Raw genomic sequence first — 19,546 nt, forward strand, 5'->3', positions numbered from 1 at the left:
CAGCAAACTAGAACAGATACTAAGGCTCTTAAAAAGTTTATGGATAGATCCATCAAATCTTATTTAACTTTGCTAATTTTCTACAACTTTCCTCATTAATTTAGATTTTGTCCTACATTTCTTTTTTTCATTTTGTAACAATCAGTCATTTTATTATAGGATAAAACTACTCTCTTTTTCCTTAATGAAAACATATCCCTGAGTAGGTACCTGGGCATGACCCCCTCCGTCTTATCAGGGAGGGGGTGATGCTGAGATGGGGGAAGCAGCCACGGAAGCAGATCCCACTCTGTGGGCAACCTTGAAACTAACAAAGGAAAAGGAGTGACAGAGGAACTCCTTTTTGAGCTCTTCCACCAGGCCAGGCCAGTAATACAAGTAAAAATTCCAAAAGATTGGGATGGTCAACTAAAGCAGTTTGCATTTGTGAATTTCAAACTTGAAGGATCTGTTCCTTATGCAGTGAAGCTACTTAATGGAATTAAACTTTTTGAAAGGTCCATCAAGATTCAATGGAAATGAGGAAGTAACCATGTCTCACAGGATGTCAGTTTTTATACTCCCAGAAGCTCCTAGCAGCAGGTAGGAAAGGACTGTGGATAACATGACTCCATCAACACCGATAACTCCGAGATCTTTTTCTTCTCCAGGAAATTTTCAAAGACAAGCCACGATGAACGGTGCTTGGAGGCAGGTGTCATACGGTGGGAAATTCGGTTCTCCACATCTGGATCAATCAGGGTTTTCCCCAACAGTTCATTCACATAATCAAACTTACAACCAATCTCCAAGCTCCCAGGAGCACCAAGACACATCACCATTATAGGGCAAAGTCAGGTAGAATTCGCCTCCTTATCTAGCGGATGGACATTTTAGCTGTGCACAACAAACATTCCAGTTCATGGTTCTGACCATTATTTCAGAGGAAGCAGAGATGATTTCTATTATGAAGACAGAAATCATGATGGCTGGAGCCATGATTATGATAACAGAAGAGATAATGGTAGAAATGGAAAATGGTGCTCATCTCAACACTAACAAATATTTTTAAAAACATTTCCTTTTTATGGGGTCATTTTAGGCCCTTTTGGTTAGGTTGGCCTGGAACAGTTTTGTCGAAAAACTATACAAAGCAGCTTTACAAGTTGCCACATTTCTGTAAAAAATGTTTTTAAAACCTAGAGCTACGGTTTAATGTAGAAATAAGAATTGTGGCTCAAATTGTATTACATTATTAACTGTTCACCTCAGGGTTTTATGAAGAGGAAAGGGTTTTATGCCCAAAAAAAGTGCCACCATTCCCAAACATTTTAGATCCATTTAGGAAGGGGTGGTAGCGAATTGTATTGTTTGCTTGTATGACACAACAAATATTTTAATTATTTGTAGTTTTTTTGTATTGCAAGAAATTTCTTGTTAGATTTTGGTGTGTATAATAGAAAACACCTAAGTTGGTGGTGTTTTCTGATGGCTATCAGTATTCTGTTAATAAATTAGAAAACAACTTTTCAGTGTCTCATTTTACTAACATATTTAGGAAAGCTTATTAGTACAGTTTGGGGTTAAATTATATTGTTTAACTTCTTGGAGAATTGAAGTACATGTTCTGTGATTTTTTGGGGGGGTTTACCCTAATTGAACATACTAGTGTAAATTTAAATATATTATTGCTTCATGCTAAAATTTTAGAAGTTTTCATTAAATCATGTTTAAATACAACTGAAATCACTCAGGAATTTAAATGTCTTCAGATGTATATTTTTACATTAAAAAACAGTATTAGCATAAAAACACAGTATTCTTCCCCTTTTCGGGAAGAAGAAAATGTTTCAATGCAGTCAGATAAAATGGTAACATGTTTTATTGAAAATCTACTTTTTTGAGAAAAAGATTCATGAAGCCTTAAAAGTGCTGTTTCTGCCACTCAAATTTTTAAAGTTTAGTATTTTCAAAATTCTAAGATGTGGAGAAGGACACAATTTATTATGGAAATTGTACAGGTTGCTTTTCTGTAAGCATTCCTGATGTAAAAAATTTTTAATTAAATTTAACAAAACCTTTGTGTATCAAGATGATTCTGTCCCTTTCATTGTGAATTATAAACTTGTTCATAAAAATTCATTCCTTGAAAATTTTGTATCCTTTTTAATATTGACCCTGCATTTGTATTATGTTGCTTTTGAATATATTTAAAACATAAAAAACCATATCCCTATATACTTAAATTATCAAAATAATTTTGGAAACTCTCTTCAAGCTGATAACATTACAGAAAACAATTACCATCAAAATAAAGCTTGTCAGTATAATGACTCAATTTGGTTAAATATAAACTTACATATTTTTTCATTTAAATAGCAAGTAGATATAATTTTCACTTATTTGATCAGTAAACTTGTATATAATAAGGAAGAGCATTTCCGAAAATGCATGCCTTTTTAAAACTTAACATTGGTAACTCAGAAGATGTACTTGTTTTTGTTATTTAAGAATATGAAATTAGTATACAAATAAAGGATTTACAGCTTAAAATTTTCAACCATGAATTAGAAAAAAACATATTTAAAAACACAGAAAGATGAAACACAGATATTTAACTCACTAGTTAATATAAAAGAGCTGACTTTTGTTTTTGCCCCACTTTATTACTTTTTTAAATTTCTAATTAAGGATTTTATTTTCTGTTTTTGGTAAGGACATTATTTTAGAATTATATCTGTTAGAAGGTTTTGAATATTAATTAAAGAATGTGCTACTGGATTTGGGCTTCTAGGCTCTTGGCTATGAGGTGAGAAAAGATTCAAGGGCACAACCGATTAAGCAAGCAGGCAGAAAATTTATTTAGTACGTACATGAGAAGGATGTGCGGTGCCCTCGCGAAAGGAAAGACGCGTGCGATACTGTGGAATGCGTTTGTTTTTATAACTTTTCTGTTTCTTTTGTAATTTTTTACTAGTGATTTTATTGCTTTTCCCCTCTTCCTCCTTTCCTTAAAGCCTGGTCCTAGATAACTCCCTTAGGAACCCGTGCTGTTTACTGCCGCAGGAGGTTGTTTGCTGCTGGTTTCCTCAGAGAGCTCTTTCTCCTTGTCTCCTTGCAGCCTGACTGCTCCCTGGAATTTGCCCTTTACTCATTAGCCACCCATCACCCTAATTCTAACCCTGCTTCAAATCTATTCCTTCTTCTTTTCTTTTCTTTTTTTTTTTTTGATGGAGTCTGGAAATTTTTTTCTAATGCCCCTTTTCAAATGTCTAACCTTGTTTAAATTAAACCTTCTTTGTACCTACTGTAATTTTAAGCTATTTTTAGTTTAAAATATTTCTTTTTTAAGAAAACCCATGAGAAATCTATTTTAATTTGAGTTTTTTTTTTTTTTTTTTTTTATGAGCCCAGGGCTCGCTTATTTTTCTTTTAAAAACAGGCAATCTTGGGTGCACGGGTTGTTCAGTGGTAGAACGCTCGCCTTCTATGCTTGGAGACCTAGGTTCGATTCCTGGACTATGCACCCAAAAACAAAACAAACAAAAACAGACAATCTTCTTTCCAATGTCACTGTTGCTTGCAATATAGGTAACTATTGTTTTTACATTATTTCCCTTGGGGGTACTTCTGTTTTTGTATTGATTGTTATTACGAATGGCAACTGGTGACTATTTTATAATTTTTTCCACCCTTTGGAGTTGCTATAATTGTAGTTATGATTTTTTATTTTTAAAAATGTTTTATCCTGATTCAGAGTTTAAAAAATATTTATGTAATATAACGAGTTCTTTTAAAGGAGCAGCTTTTACTCAAAAGCTTGTGTTTTTTAACTAACTTCCCAAGAGTTAAATTTAAATCCATGGCAAATAATGAAGACTTTCAATGCATTAGCAAAAGATCAAAGACCTGAATGGAGCACTAAAGGTCTGAGACAATTGCTTCTTTTAATTCTAAACAGATTCATCTTTTTTTTAGTTTAGAAGTTTGGATTATTGGTCAATCAGGTTTTTGAGGCAATGCCTTCGGTATAGCTTATAATGAGTTCTTAGGAATTTTTTATTATTATTATTAGAGAAGATATAGATTTGCAGAAAATAGAGTTCCATATAGCACCCTCCTCACATTATTACCATTTGCAGTAATGTGGTCCTTTGTTACAGTTGATGAAAGAATATTATTGTAATTATACTTACAACTATTTCATGGTTTATGTTAGGGTGCCTTTAGCAATTTGGTAGTCTTTTTGTGGGAGTACTTCTACTTGCAATATTTGTAGGTTTCTTTATATAACTTTTTTTAGCTTTTTCCACTTAGCTTGATATCTATCATCTATCTATCTACCTATCTATCTCTCATCTATCTATCTATCTATCATCTATCTATCTATCTATCTATCTATCTATCTATCTATCTATCTATCTATCTATCTATCTATCTATCTATCTCTCCAATCTTACCTGGACTTCAAGCCATACGTACAAATTGAAAAAGGTCAGGCAATCTTGGATTATAAACTTCAATTAGAAGTCTAAATTCTTCATAATGTTTTAACGCTTGTTTTAGGATTGGGAAATTCCCTAACAGTAGCGCCGCCGAGCTTTGCTCTTGACCAGGGGCTAAAAATTCCCGAAGGCGCAATTCCGGCAGTCTCACCAACCGGTCCTACAGGGCATTTGTCAAATTTTCACAGTTAGGCAAAGAAGGATCGAGGGCAGCAGCAGGATCGGAAGCAGCAGACGGGGCAGCATCGTCGAGTCCAGTCTTTTCAGCCAGAGGGTTATTACGGCGAGATTCTTATTTATTTATTTATTCATCTATCTGTAAGGAATCCCTTAAAGAAGCAATTTTGGGACCAGATATTCTTTTGGCCGACTTGGCATACCAATTAAAGAATGCATTCAGGCCTGGGGCCCGCGGGGCCCTGACAGCCCCACCCCGCGCCCGGCCACCGACGACCACGACGAGGGCGCGGTTGGTGGCAGAGCAGCGGCCCCAGCGGTCCCTGAGCAGCGGCCACAGCGCGGGTCCGGAGCACCACGGACGGCAGCCAGGCGGAGAGGGGAGCGGCTCGGCGGGGTTCCTGGAGCCGCCTACTGCGCTCCCTCTGCCACCGCGCGGTTCATTCTGTCAGGATGGGTTGGCAGAACTCGACCCAGCCGCTACAATCAGAGAAGATGGCACGGCTGGAGGCGGGAACAAGGGCATTGGGCCAGTCGAGATATCAGAGGAAGAAATGGAAAGGGATGGTGTCTGGGCAGGAGTTTGAGGAAGAGGCGGATCACGGAGCAGCCATGGTGACAGCCACCACAGTTCCCCCTGGGAACCCGGCTTCAGAGAGCCACCAGCCCTCCCCAGGTTCCGCGTTGTCCTCCAGGTCTGTGGAGCTGAGTGCACTCAGCTTACAGGGAGCAGCACATGGCATGTCTGTGCCTCCACACTGTCAAAGTATATCATTCCCAGCTTTTCTGGCCGCTGGCCACTTCTGGCCCCACAACCTAGCAGCCTGGATACCCAGTCATACCTTCTCATTCACCAGCCAGTGTCAGTTTGAGGACCCGGAGCCATTGGACACGCCCATGTTGAGTGGACATGGGAAATGCTGTGACACAGGTAGAGCTGTTTTCGCTGCCTGGTGGACAAGCTGCTCTTTAGGCAAATTGCCTGGATCAAGAAACTGCCTTTCTTCTGCGAGCTCTCAATCAAGGATTGCACGTGCCTCCTGAGCTCAACACGGCAGGAATTAATCCTGCTGTCTTCCTTCACTGTTTACAACAAGCAGATCTTTGGGAAACTGGCTGATGTCACTGCCAAGGACTCACCCTCTGATGAAGGATTACACAGATTTAGTGATGATGGGATGGAGGTAATTGAGGGGCTCATCTACCTTTATTACAAGTTCCATCACCTAAAGGTCAGCCATGAGGTATACGCTTGCATAAGAGCAATTAACTTCCTAAATCAAGCTGTCAGGAGTCTGACCAGTGCCTCACAGCTGGAACAATTGAATAAGCGATATTGGTACATTTACCAGGATTTCACTGAATATAAATATACACGTCAGCCAAACCGCTTTCCTTATCTCATGATGTGCTTGCCTGAGATTCTATATATTGCAGGAAAGATGGTGAACATGCCCCGGGAACAGCTGCCCCTCCTTTCTAAGGTGGTGCTGCATTCCTGCAAGACAAATGTGGGCAAGGAATGACCTGTTCCCAGTGCTCCTTCTCAGGCCATCCACAGCGCCTTGGGTGGGCAGCACGGGCTCCAGAGGAAAGAGCCAGAGAGACCAATATGGAGGCTGGGGAACACCGTTTCCAGCAAGAATTCCATAGCAAGAAGAATTTTTGTTTGTCTGTTTTTTAATCTCATTTTAAAAATATATTTCATGACAGAGTTGAATGTATGGCCTTCGAATGATGCACATGCTTTTATGTGAATGCAGCCGATGCATTTCCTTGCAGTTTGCAGAATGTGAAGATGTTCAATGTTCCAGAGTTGTCATTGTTTAGAGATAGTTCTTTTGTATTTTGAGGGAGAGGGTGAGATGGGACTGAGATGACTATTTCCATAATGTTGACAAAGACGAACCTCAATGGAAAAGGAAGAAGGTGAGCATTCCTACTTTTTCTACATTTTCTCAGCAGACCTCATGCATTTGTCTGTCAGAGAGCAAACTGCCTTTTTCTAGCCACAGAATTGCCATGGGAAAGAGTACACTGTAGAAATGCGAAGGGGTTGTTAAGGTTTGCCTTGAAGTGGGCAAGACATTGTGAATAGGGCAGGACATGAGGATTTGGCCACCTCTTTTCTTTGAAAAGCATGGAGGTTCACAGAATGGGGCATAGTGACCAAACCTAAGTCAGGGATCCTTCCGCCAAGCAATTCCTCGGGGTAGAAGGGTTTCTGTTCTCACACCCTGCTTCCCTCGCGCAGCCCATCCACCCCACACCCCACCTCTAACAGTCTCTGCCACTGCCAACTTTTATTCCGGGCAAAAATCCTTGGGTCTTTTCTAGCAGCTCCCTTAAGGCTCACAGCTACCTAATGTCCTTACCCGAAATAACTAAGGTCTGCCTTCCTCAGAGTCCTCACCTGTCCCTTATAAATTTGACTTACTGTTGTCCCTTTGAAACACCAACTGAGCAAATGCTATGCTCTGAATCATAGTGCCTACTACTAATTTATTCTCCTTTCACCTTGCTTTCTTCAAAGGGTGGTGGGATAAAGGCCAGAATGCTGAAAGAATAAACATTCCTCCCTTGGAATCCCCTGCTCCTTCCCCTACCCCATCCCATCCCACCCACCCCTAGGACTGAATCAAAAAACTACAATCTTTTTTAAGCATCAAGAAGGACCATTCACCTACCTGCTGACCAGAAATGTTGCCCCTAAGTTCTATCGAAGTTCTAATTTCTCAAAATAAGACCAGGCTTCCAAAGGACCCACAGCAGAAAGTCCAAGGCACAGAGTGGCCCAGCTGCCCCTTACAGTTATCAGTGGCCAAGCAGACCAAGGCCCAGAGAACAGGAGCCAGAAGCACCTGGGAGGGAGGGGTGCTTTAAGCTACCTCGTTCTTCCAAGGACCTGGCTGCTACCTCTGCAGGTGTGGCCTACACTCCTTGTTCTTTCACTACCTGTGCCTCCCAGCCATGGGAAGTGTTCTTTCCCTCTTGGCTTTGGTCAGCAGCCACACCAGATATGTTTTGGTACCCTTTTAGGTGATATTACCTTCTCTGTCTTACTACAGCAATTTCCCTCACCTATTCCCAGGTATTTCCCTTAGCCATGCAACAGACAAACCACTTAGATGGGTGTCATGGTCAGGTTCATGTGTCAACTTGGCTAGGTGGTGGTACCCATTTATCTGGTTGGGCAAGTGCTGGCCTGTCTGTTGCTATGAGAACAATTTCATAGAATTATATCATGACCACATTGATGGCATCCACAGCTGATTATTTGTGATCAGCCAAGGGGAGTGTCTTCTGCAATGAGTGACACATAATCTAATCACTGGAAGGTTTTTAAGGAGGATTCAGAAGAGACGGTCTCTCTGCTTCAGCCAGTGAGCCTCTCCTGTGGAGTTTGTAGGCTTCACAGCCTGCCTTATGGATTTTGGACTCTGTGAGACGCTTTTATGAATTTTATATCTACAGATATTTCCTATTGATTCTGTTTCTCTAGAGAACCCTAGCTGATACAGCTTGGTACCGGGAGTGGTTCTTAAGAAACAGAATTTTAAAAATGGGGTTTTACAATTGGTTTTCTACTCTGACTAGACTCAGAGGCACTGAGGACTCTGATTCCCGTAATCAGAATGACACTGCCAGTCCATGGGTTGAGCTGGCAAAACAGATAGGCAAAATATCACCATTGAATTCTTCCAATGCTTTGCTTGTAGGAAGCTAGGCTCTGGGGGATAACGTTTTTGACACTTTTACAGAGTTTTATGGAAATAGGAGGTATAGAGATGTTGGCTGGTTGTTGTCAGATACACTGTATACATTAATGAGTGAAAGCGATGGGCTTAAGAGCTCTACAGAGCCCTGAAGAGCTCTGTAGTTGCCCTTCTCTGTAGGTGAGATATTACTGTAGGAACTGCTGTCACTGAGCTGGAATCCTTAAACACAATGGGGATGACAGGATCCCGAGTTGGCAGAAGCCAGGTGGCAGTAGTAGATCAACACAGACAAGGTGGGTGTGGCCACCATAATGGACAGCAGACTCAAAGCAGGAGTCAAAATAATCTGACTCACAGAGATTTGTGGCATTGGCTAGTAGATCATGGGGTAACTAGAAATATAATAGAAGGGCAGTCTACTAAATTTTTGTTTGGGCTGTATAAAAAAAGAGTTCTAGGTCAAGTGAACGGAATTCTAACCTGAATTACAAAAACACAGAGTCACGGCCCCTTAATCAATTTCCAGACTTGAGACAGTTCACAGACCCAAAGCCCCTCTCCCTTTGGGGGAGGACCCTGTTACACTGCCACAAATTTATGCTGTTAATCTTCCTCCAAGCCTTCCCCAAGGAGACCAACGGCCTCTTACCAGGGTAACTGTGCATTGGGGAAAAGGAAATGATCAGATATTTCAGGGATTATTAGACACTGGTTTAGAAGTGACATTAATTCCAGGGGACCCAAAACATCACTCTGGACCACCAGTCAGAGTGGGGGCTTTTGGGAGCCAGGTGGTTGATGGAGTTTTAGCACAGGTCTGTCTCACAGTGGGTCCAGAGGGTCCCTCGGCCCATTCTGTAGTTTTTTCCCCAGTTCCAGAATGCATAATTGGAATAGACATACTGAGCAACTGGCAGAATCCCCACATTGGCTCTCTAACTCATGGAGTGAGGGCTATTATGGTGGAAAAGGCCAAGTGGAAGCCACTGGAACTGCCCCTACCTAGTAAAATAATAAATCAGAAGCAATACTGGATTCCTGGAGGATTGCAGAGATTACTGCCACTCTTAAGGACTTGAAAGATGCAGGGGTGGTGATTCCCACCACATCCCCATTCAACTCTCCTATTTGGCCTGTGCAGAAATCAGATGGGTCTTGGAGGATGACAGTGGATTATCGTAAGCTCAACCAGGTGGTAACTCCAATTACATCTGCTGTTCTGGATGTGGTATCATTGCTTGAGCAAATCAATACATCCTCTGGTACCTGGTATGAAGCTATTGTTCTGGCAAACATTTTTTCTTAATAACTATTAGTAAGGACCACAAAAAAACAGTTGCTTTTGGCTGGCAAGATCAGCAATATACTTTCACTGTCCTACCTCAGGGGAATATCGACTCTCCAGCCCTATGTCATAATCTCCTCCTCAGGGACCTTGATCGTTTCTCCCTCCTGCAAGACATCACACTGGTCCATTATATTGGTGATATCATGTTGATTGGACCTAGTTAGCAAGAAGTAGCAACTACTCTAGACTTATTGGTAAAGCATTTTCGTGTCATTGCCAAAAGCCTTGCAGAATCTCTGAGCCAAGTGGCCATATGTTCCAAGCTGAAGCCTGACCTGTGGATTGCCTTTAATGTCTTCTGCACCCAGTCCTTTTAAGACTTGGGCTTTTTAAAAACAGAATAAAGTGAATGTGTTGCATTGCAAACTCAGGTATTATGAGGAGAAGGTAGGAGTGTAGTTAGCCACTTGGAGATATTAGGTCAGCCACTAGGTGTATTTGTGAATTTGGTTTGGAGGACACAGAGAAAGGTTGGAGGGGAGAGTTTAGTATGGTTTTTTTTTTTTTGCCTTTCTTCCCCTAATGTTTGGTTAACAGATAGCCTTTTTGCTATGGAAGAAGAAAAAAAGCTTCATGTATTGTCTCTAATTATGCTCTCTTCTGTCCTCTTTCTGATCCCCTGCCACCAACAGCACTCACTTTGAGCACTCACTATCTCCAGGGATAGGAGAATTTTCCACCATAGAAATATGACTTTGAAAGCTGTGTGAAAAAGGAGAGTCCTACCTCTTTGCACTGTGTTGAAACATACGAGCTTTTCCCTTTGAATGTTTTCTGAACCCAAAACAAGTTTGGAATCTTGGAACTTCACCTGTAACTCATGCTCTCTGGCTCCTTTACAGACTTTTGGAGTCTTTCACAAGGTTTGATGGTTGTCCTAGTTTGCTAGCTACTAAATACAATATACCGTATATATGGCTTTTAAAAAGGGGAATTTAATAAGTTGCTAGTTTACAGTTCTAAGGCTGAGAAAATGTCTCAATTAAAACAAGTCTATAGAAATGTCCAATTTAAGGCATCCAGGGAAAGATACCTTGATTCAAGAAGGCTAATGAAGTTCAGGGTTTCTCTCTCAAGTGGAAGGGCACATGGTGAACACAGAGTTTCTCTCTCATCTGGAAGGGCACATGGCAAACACAGTGTCATTTGCTAGCTTCTTCTCTTAGTTTCCTGTTTCATGAAGCTCCCAGGGAGGCATTTTCCTTCATCTCCAAAGGTCACTGGCTGGTGGACTCTGCTTCTTGTGGCTATGTCATTATGCTCTGCTCTCTCTGAATCTCTTTAATTCTCCAAAATGTTTCCTCTTTCATAAGACTCCAGAAACTAATCAAGACACACCCAAATGGGTGAAGACATGTCGTCACCTAATCCAGTTTAACAACCACTCTTGATTAATCACATCTCCAGGGAGATGATCTGATTACAGTTTCAAACATACAGTATTGAATAGGGACTATTCTGCCTTTATGAAATGGGATTTAGATTAAAACATGGCTTTTCTAGGGGACATACATCCTTTCGAGCCAGCACAATGGTCTTGCCTGTAGTCTGGAGAAAATCCTCAGAACCTGTTTCAAGCACCCCACCTATCTCAGAGGACATCCACCCTCTACCCCAGCCCATGAGTAAGGTGGATGAGCCTCCAGGGATAGAAGGCAGCAGGCAAGCACCTCTTCCACTCTGCTACCCAGGTACAGAGGAGGATGGAGAAAACTTAGGGGTGTCCATGGCATCACTGAAAGTCGCCCAGTTCACACTGACCTGCTTCTCACCTGCATCTCCTTCTCAGGGAGCCAAGTACCTGCCGTGGTCAGTGTCACCAAGGCCTTAAAATCCTGAGAACAGAGAGCTAGCTGCCTTTCTTTGCTACCCATTTCCTACATTTGTTTGTTCGTTCTCGATTTCCTGGGGAATGGGACAGACGGAGACAGACAGACAAACCTAGCATGGGCAACATCTAAACCATGTCCAAGGTTAGCCAAAGTAAAGTGAGCTCTGGCTTCCCAGTAGGGCAGGCAGTTGAACAGTGGTTCCAAGACTTTCGCTCTGGACCTCAGTCTATGTACTTTTTTCTCTGTTGCTTTCTAAAGCTTTGTAATTGTTTTAAGAAATCCAGCCTTTCAGAGTTGCCCTTTTATTACACTTTGAATTTTCTTTGTTGATTTTTCTAAAAGGGAAAAAATTCAAAAAACAAAACCAAAAAAACCCCACTACTCTTGCTTCCCCCTCAAATCCATGAGTCTCCCCACACTCCCTTCTGCCTTTGCAGTTTATCATTCCTCCTTTTTTCTCCACTTGAAACTTCTATGTCCAGTGTGTGATATAATGTTATCTGTGTCTCAGGATTAGAAATGTCAATCGCTCCACTAGGTGCTAGAAACTGGTTAGCCTTGAAGCCTCTAGGGCCACAGGTCAGGGATGTGTATTTAATTACAGCGTCCCCAGAAACCCACTCTATTGGCTGCCACAGGCCACAGCTTCTTTTCTGGGCTTGGGAGCTAGACCTGGTCTGTTTTCTTCAGCGGCAGGAGCCCCCTCCTCTGGCCACAAAGCCACTGGGACTTCCTTTCTGGCCAGACCTGGGCTGCCTTGAGACTTTAAGACTTCTAGCTATCCTGCATCATGAGCCATGGTGGCCCTGCCTCTACCAGCTCATAAGAAGCCTTGTTCCTCTACTCAGTCCAGTTCCTACTGGCCTCTTCAGGTCTGCAGCCCTAAATGGGCCATGGCCTGCTCAGGATTCCACTGTGGGTCTAAAAGGGAAGCTGTGAGGCAGCCCAGGTCTGGCCAGAAAGGAAGTCCCAGTGGCTTTGTGGCCAGAGGAGGGGGCTCCTGCCGCTGAAGAAAACAGACCAGGTCTAGCTCCCAAGCCCAGAAAAGAAGCTGTGGCCTGTGGCAGCCAATAGAGTGGGTTTCTGGGGACGCTGTAATTAAATACACATCCCTGACCTGTGGCCCTAGAGGCTTCAAGGCTAACCAGTTTCTAGCACCTAGTGGAGCGATTGACATTTCTAATCCTGAGACACAGATAACATTATATCACACACTGGACATAGAAGTTTCAAGTGGAGAAAAAAGGAGGAATGATAAACTGCAAAGGCAGAAGGGAGTGTGGGGAGACTCATGGATTTGAGGGGGAAGCAAGAGTAGTGGGGTTTTTTTGGTTTTGTTTTTTGAATTTTTTCCCTTTTAGAAAAATCAACAAAGAAAATTCAAAGTGTAATAAAAGGGCAACTCTGAAAGGCTGGATTTCTTAAAACAATTACAAAGCTTTAGAAAGCAACAGAGAAAAAAGTACATAGACTGAGGTCCAGAGCTTGCTGCAAGCCCAAGAAAAAAGTTTAGTTAAGGCTGGAGGCTAGTCTTCCAAATCCTGGCACCAGCCCTACCGGCCAAAAGATCATCTTTCTTCTTTTTTTCTTTTTTTTATTTTTTTACATGGGCAGGCACAGGGAATCAAACCCGGGTCCTTGGGCATGGCAGGCAAGCACTCTTACCTGCTGAGCCACCGTGGCCCGCCCTTTTTTTTTTTTTTTTTAATATGCTAGTCAACTTGACTGATTTTAAGATACTGCAATTTTTATACATTTTAATGATTTTTCAACATATTGCATCTGTTTGGCTTTGCAGCACCACAATTCATACACTACTGTACAAAATTACGAGCAAGACTGGAATGATGTATAATAGAAGGCACCATCATGCTTATTACATTACCAGAGAACAAAAATACAGCAAAGACAATTTTCACTGTAAACAGGTTAAAGAAAGAAAAAACAGGAGGAGGAGTGTGTTGAGAAGCCAGCCAGCCTTGTACTGAAGAGCGGCAGGTAGAAAAATCTTAGATATGGAATTACTAAATCTGGTCTAACACTCAAGACTATAGTACTTGAAGTTCTGAATTGTGTTATTTAGTTCATAACTAAATGATTTCCTTCTGGAATATACTTGTAGCCTTGTTAAGGTTTGTGCGTACACATGCTGGTCACAGCAAGCAGATAAAATGTCCTAGAAACACTACAGAGTTTTGAGTGTTGATCTTGTAACCTGCCACTTCACTGTACTAATTTATTAGCTCTAGTAGTTTTGCTGTGGATTTTTGGGGGTTTTCAAAATATAGTATCATATCATCTGCAAACAGTGAGAGTTTTATTTCTTCCTTTCCAATTTTGATGTATTTCTTTTTCTCGCTAATTACTCTGGCTAGAACTTCCAACACAATGTTGAATAACAGTCATGATAGTGGACATCCTTGTCTTGTTCCTGATCTTAGGGGAAAAGTTTTCTGCTTTTCCCCATTGAGGATGATGTTAGCTGAGGGTTTTTCACATATTCCCTTTATCATGTTGAGGAAGTTCCCTTCTATTCCTATCCTTTGAAGTGTTTTCAACAGGAAAGGATGTTGAATTTTGTCAAATGCCTTTTCTGCACCAATCGAGATGATCATGTGGTTTTTCTGCTTTTATTTGTGGATATGGTGTATTACATTAATTGATTTTCTTATGTTGAACCATCCTTGCATATCTGGGATGAATCCTCTTTGGTCATGGTCTACAATTCTTTTAATGTGCTGCTGGATTCAATTTGCTAGAATTTTCTTGAAGATTTTTGCATCTATATTCATTAGAGAGATTGGTCTGTAGTTTTTTTTTGTAATATCTTTGTCTGGCTTTGATATGAGGGTGATGTTGGCTTTGTAGAATGAATTAGGTGGCGTTCCCTCCTCTTCAATTTTTTTGAAGAGTTTGAGCAGGATTGGTACTAATTCTTTCTAATATTTGGTAGAATTCACATGTGAAGCCATCTGGTCCTGGACTTTTCTTTTTGGGGAGCTTCTTAATGACTAATTCAATTTCTTTACTTGTGATTGGTTTGTTGAAGTCGTCTATTTCTTCTAGAGTCAATGTTGGTTGTTCATACCTTTCTAGAAAGTTGTCCATTTCATCTACATTGTCGTGTTTATTCGCATAAAGTTGTTCATGGTATCCTGTCATTACTTCCTTTATTTCTGTGGGGTCAGTGGTTATGTCTCCTTTTTCATTTCTGATTTTATTTATTTGCATCCTCTCTCTTCTTTTTTCAACCTCGCTAAGGGTCCATCAATCTTATTAATATTCTCATAGAACCAACCTCTGACTTTCTTGATTTTCTCAGTTGTTTTCATGTTCTCAATTTTATTTATTTCTGCTCTTATCTTCGTTATTTCTTTCCTTTTGCTTGCTTTGGGGTTAGTTTGCTGTTCTTTCTCTAGTTCTTCCAAATGGACAGTTAATTACTCAATTTTTGCCCTTTCTTCGTTTTTGATATAGGCATTTAGGGCAATAAATTTCCCTCTTAGCATGGCCTTTGCTGCATACCATAAATTTTGATGTGTTTTCATTTTCATTTGCCTCAAGATATTTACTGATTTCTTTTGTAATTTCTTCCTTGACCCACTGGCTGTTTAAGATGTGTTGTTGAACCTCCACATGTTTGTGAATTTTCTGGCACTCTGCTTATTATTGATTTCCAACTTCATTCTTTTATGATTTGAGAAAGTGTTTTGTATGATTTCAATCTTTTTTTTTTAATTTACTGAGACTTGCTTTGTGACCCAGCATATGGTCTATCCTTGAGAATGATCCATGAGCCCTGGAGAAAAAGGTGTATCCTGCTGTTGTGGGGTGCAATGTCCTACAAATGTCTGTGAAGTCTAGCTCATTTATTGTATTATTCAAATTCTCTGTTTCTTTATTGATCCTCTGTCTAGATGTTCTGTCCATTGATAAGAGTGGGGAATTGACGTCTCCAACTATTATGGTAGATGTGTCTCTTTCTCTTTTCAGTGCTTGCTTCATGTATTTTGGAGCATTCTGGCTCAGTGCATAAATATTTATGATTGTTATGTCTTCTTGTTGAACTGTTCCTTTTATTAATACATAGTGTCCTTCTTTGTCTCTTTTAACTGTTTTACATTTGAAGGTAATTTGTTGGATATTAGTATAGCTACTCCTGCTCTTTTCTGATTGTTGTTTGCATGAAATATATTTTCCCAACCTTCATTTTCAGCCTATGTTTATCCTTGGGTCTAAGATGTGTTTCCTGTAGACAGCATATAGATGGGTTCTGTTTTTCAATCCATTCTGCCAGTCCATGTCTTTTGATTGGGGAGTTTAATCCATTAACATTTAGTTTTATTACTGTACAACCATTACTTTCTTCTACCATTTTGCCTTTTGGATTTTATACGTCATATCTAATTTTTCTTCTTTTTACCTTTACTAATAGTCTTCATTTCTACGCTTTTCTCCACATCTCTCTCTTCTGTCTTTTTGTATCTACCTCTAGTGCTCCCTTTAGTATTTCTTGCAGAACTGGTGTCTTGGTCACAAATTCTCTCAGAAAATTTCAGTCTGAAAAAAAATTATTTTGGTCTGAAAATGCTTTAATTTCCCCCTCATTTTTGAAGGACAATTTTGCTGGATATAGAATTCTTGGTTGGCAGTTTCTCTTTTAGTGTCTTAAATATATCATCCCACTGTCTTCTCACCTCTATGGTATCTTCTGAGAAATATAGGCATAGTCTTATTGGGCTTCCCTTGTATGTGATGGATTGCTGTTTTCAAGATTCTCTCTTTCTCTTTGACATCTGACATTCTGATTAGTAAGTATCTTGGAGTACATCTATTTGGAGCTATTCTGTTTGGGGTATACTGCACTTCTTGGATCTGTAATTTTAAGTCTTTCATAAGAGTTGGGAAATTTTCAGTGATAATTTCCTCCATTAGTTTTTCTCCTCCTTTTCCCTTCTCTTCTCCTTCTCAGATACCCACAACACGTATATTCATGCGCTTCATGTTGTCATTCAATTCCCTTAGTCCCTGCTCATATTTTCCCTATATTTTCTTTTGTTTGTCAGATTTCAGATGTTCCCTCCTGTAGTTCACTAATCCTATCTTCTGCCTCTTGAAATGTGACATTGTAGGTTTTCATTGTTTATCTCTTCTACTGTGCCTTTCATTCCCATAAGTTCTGTGATTTATTTTTCAGACTTTCAATTTCTTCTTTTTGTTCATTCCTTGCCTTCTTTATATCCTCCCTCAATTCATTGATTTGATTTTGATGAGGTTCTCCATGTCTGTTCAAACATTCTGAATTAATTGTTTCAACTCCTGTATCTCATTTGAATTGCTGATCTGTTAATTTGACTGAGCCATATCTTCAATTTTCCTAGTGTGACTTTTTTTTTGCTGGCATCTAGGCATTTAATTACCTAATTAGTCTATTCTGGAGATTGATTTCACTTCTGTTATGTAGGATTTTCTTGCTGGATGACTTTGTTGTCTATCTGTTCTTTGACATTCAGTTCAGCTTATTCTGGACCATTAGCTTAGGTTTTCTTTAATAGAGCAGAATTTTTCAGTTGTTTTCTTGTTTCTTGCCTTGCCTTCATGGTGCCTTCCCCCCCCCCGCCCCCCTTAGAAGGGTCTACTTAGGTATTATAGACCCCAGCCAGATTTTCCCAGACCAAACTGGCCTCCTATCGGGAGGAAAGAGTCACCTGCATCAGTTTTCCCTGAGGGTGAGACTTAGCAGGTTGAAAGACTTTTCTGTGAAGTCTCTGGACTCTGTGTTTTTCCTATGCTGCCTCGTATGTGGTACTTGTCTGCCTGCGGGTCCCACCAGCATAAGGTGATGTGGTACCTTTAACTTTAGCAGACTCTTTCTGTGGGGGAGTAATGGAGACAGAGGAGAGGTTGTAGGCTGGCTTTAATCTCTTTAATTTTCCAAACCCTGGGGTCTGAATTCCTTGAGGGAGGAAATTCACCTGAGCTGGGCCACCCCTCTCCTGGGGGAGGTGCAGCCTCCAGACAAACTTTCAAACAAGCTTGTTTCTGCCTATGCCTGGGGCAGTTGCAGCCTGAGAAGCCCTGCCGCTGTATCCAAAGACAGTCAAGCCTTTGTAGAAACACAGCCACAAAAAAGAAAGGGAAAAATCCTTCTCAGAGCAGGACTCCCATCCCTCAGGTTTGCCAATCAAGAGCATAAGTTGGCATGTTGCTTTGTGTACCTTCAGATCCTATGTGCCCCTTCCTTTCTTTCAGGGACCAGACCCTTTCAAGTATTATGTGCTATCTGATCAAAAAAAACCTCTGTTTCTTTTTTTTCTTTTTCCATCAGCCCTGCCCTCTTGGCGCTGGGGCAAAAATCAGCAACCTCCGCTTTGACGAGGTTCAGCTGAGCTGGAGGCCTATTTTTAGTAGTCAGAATTTGTGAATTAATTCCACAATTGGAGCCTAGTTGTGCTCAGCCCCTGATGCTAGTAAAGTCTCTTTCCTTTCCCTCTGGGAAGCAGCCTGTGGGGGAGGGGTGCCAGCCACCACGGTTTGGGGAACTCACGGTTCTGGGGGGGCTCACAGCTGGTCCAGACAGGGGTACGCTGTGTGTCCGGTCACTGACATGGCCCCGGCAGTTCTGTACTGTTCCTGGTTATTTAGTGGCTGTCCTTTGAGGATGAAGTAAATCCCATACCTCGCTAAGTCACCATCCTGGCCCTCTCTTATAGTCATTCTTGTTAGGTTGGGGGAAAAGGGAAGGGCACTGCAGCTGGAGCTGTGGAGGCTGTGTCACCTCTCCGAACATGACTTCTGGAACTAATGAATCGCCCCTTCCAGAAGTCACCTGACCTCCATCCTTAAAAGTTGCCCGCGCCAAAGCCCACATGCGAACTCACCTCTCTCCATCTTGGGTTCGGTGAGCTCTGCCTGGGAGCACAGAAATAAACCCGCCCACTTTAAATTTCCTGTTCTACCTTCCTTCTTTCTCACCCTTTTGCCTCCTAAACCTTTCAATTCTTATCTTTGTCTTTTGGTGACCATTGTTTTCTTACTCTGTCTCATATTAGCTGATAATGTTGTTGAATTCAATTTTCCATGAAAAAAAGAAAACTACCTCTTGAATAACATCCTGGTTGATTCTTCTCTGAAGAATTCTGTAGGAAGAGAACATCGTAGCTCCTGTTCTGTTTAGATGTTTCTGTCTGGAAAGAAAGCCTGCTCACTCTGGTGTGTTGGTGCTTTTGTCTGCATCGCCATCCCAGGTCTGCGATAGGGTTTGTGACTACATTGTAATGTCTGGGCCATGTCTGGGGAGTCCTTCCCATCTGCCCAGCCAGGGACTAACCTCTCCGAAGAGGCCTCCATTTTCTCCTTGTGCACCATGGCACAGGGAACACCACCTCCCACAAACTCCACCCTCAGGGAATCTGGTGGCACATGCATCCACAAGCTTGCCCCTGGGCATCCCCGGGCTTGCCTCTACCCACAGTCCTGTGTGGAAATTGAGTAAATGGAATGTCTCTGAGCCCTTGTCTCCAAAGAGCCGGCCAAGGGCTGCCCCAGCCTGGCTCCATAAACCATGCATAAATAAATGATAGTTGGTGGGCTCTGCTGGCTACCCACACCCTCTGCTACCTACTTCCTACTCTCCCAGCTGGCAAAGGATGGGCCCTGTTCTTTGAATTGACCACCTGTGGAAATGTGACCAATTAGTGTGAAATGCAGGTTTAGAAGTGTTAGGTACTGTATTTGAATCAATAAATGTGAATCCTTAAAAAAAAATGCATTCTGCTGTTTTAGGGGGATTTTTAACTTGAATTACAATATCCACAAAGAAACTCTTTTAGTATGCCAAATTCAAATTTGTAATTTCTTTGGTTATGGCTTTGAGTTTAGTTTTAGTCCAAGGAGTGTAGGTGAACAGATTTCAGAGATGTTATGGGTTCCCATTCCACTATTTCAGATTTTTCCTTCTAGCTGCTCCAAAACACTGGAGGCTAG

At 41.3% G+C, this 19,546-nt stretch overlaps 2 pseudogenes; both read left to right on the forward strand.

Annotated features, from left to right (window-relative positions):
* The first annotated feature begins 256 nt into the window (after positions 1–256).
* LOC143689566 (RNA-binding protein 7 pseudogene) lies at positions 257–1,038 on the forward strand (annotated as a pseudogene).
* A 2,960-nt stretch (positions 1,039–3,998) lies between these two features.
* LOC143690404 (nuclear receptor subfamily 6 group A member 1 pseudogene) lies at positions 3,999–6,187 on the forward strand (annotated as a pseudogene).
* The last annotated feature ends 13,359 nt before the right edge of the window (positions 6,188–19,546 follow it).

Source organism: Tamandua tetradactyla, chromosome 7 (genome assembly GCF_023851605.1).
Source record: "Tamandua tetradactyla isolate mTamTet1 chromosome 7, mTamTet1.pri, whole genome shotgun sequence".
In the NCBI taxonomy this organism is placed as follows: Eukaryota; Metazoa; Chordata; class Mammalia; order Pilosa; family Myrmecophagidae; genus Tamandua; species Tamandua tetradactyla.